Source organism: Mus pahari, chromosome 19 (assembly GCF_900095145.1).
Source record: "Mus pahari chromosome 19, PAHARI_EIJ_v1.1, whole genome shotgun sequence".
In the NCBI taxonomy this organism is placed as follows: Eukaryota; Metazoa; Chordata; class Mammalia; order Rodentia; family Muridae; genus Mus; species Mus pahari.
The window spans coordinates 23,647,779-23,648,413 of record NC_034608.1 but is presented as its reverse complement, the minus strand read 5'-3'; positions in this window follow the sequence as shown (position 1 = coordinate 23,648,413).

Below are 635 nucleotides of genomic sequence, written 5' to 3'. Positions count from 1 at the left end.
GAACCTGGGCTCATTGTGGCCAGGCCTGAAGACTGGACCCTGGGACCCACAACACCGAGGCTAAGCACAATAAGAATTATTCAAAACTGATCCCTGTCTTAGGGTTTATATTGCTCCAATGAAACCAGTACCNATGGGTGACTCTTATACTNCCAANTTCTGCTACCGGCGTGAGGTACAACCTTGGTCACCTCTTGGTGCTCTCAGGGAACACCTCCCAGAAGATTTCTCCTTAATGATGCTAGTCTCGTTTTAATCACCTCTAATTTCTCAGCTCTAGCTAACCAACATCAATTGTCCCTGTAAAACAAAGATTACACTTTAGTGGTTCTGGTCTCTTGTTAATCACAGCTGATTCTTCAGCTCCAGCTGATCAGACACCGCAGACTCTTCACAAAAATAGCCCAGTTAGAGTCTTTGCTTCCCTCTGAAACTTCATTAGCCGGCTCTCCATCTTCNGCATTGCCCTCGACGTTTTCCAAGCTCCTACAGAACAGAACACTCAATGGCTTTTCTTGCTCAAAACTCCAGAGTACACCCACAATNCTGCGAATAACATGCGCAGGTCTGTCTCAGCAATGCCACACAGTCCTGGTGGCGACTTATCTTCGTGTTTCTATCGCTGCAAGAAACAC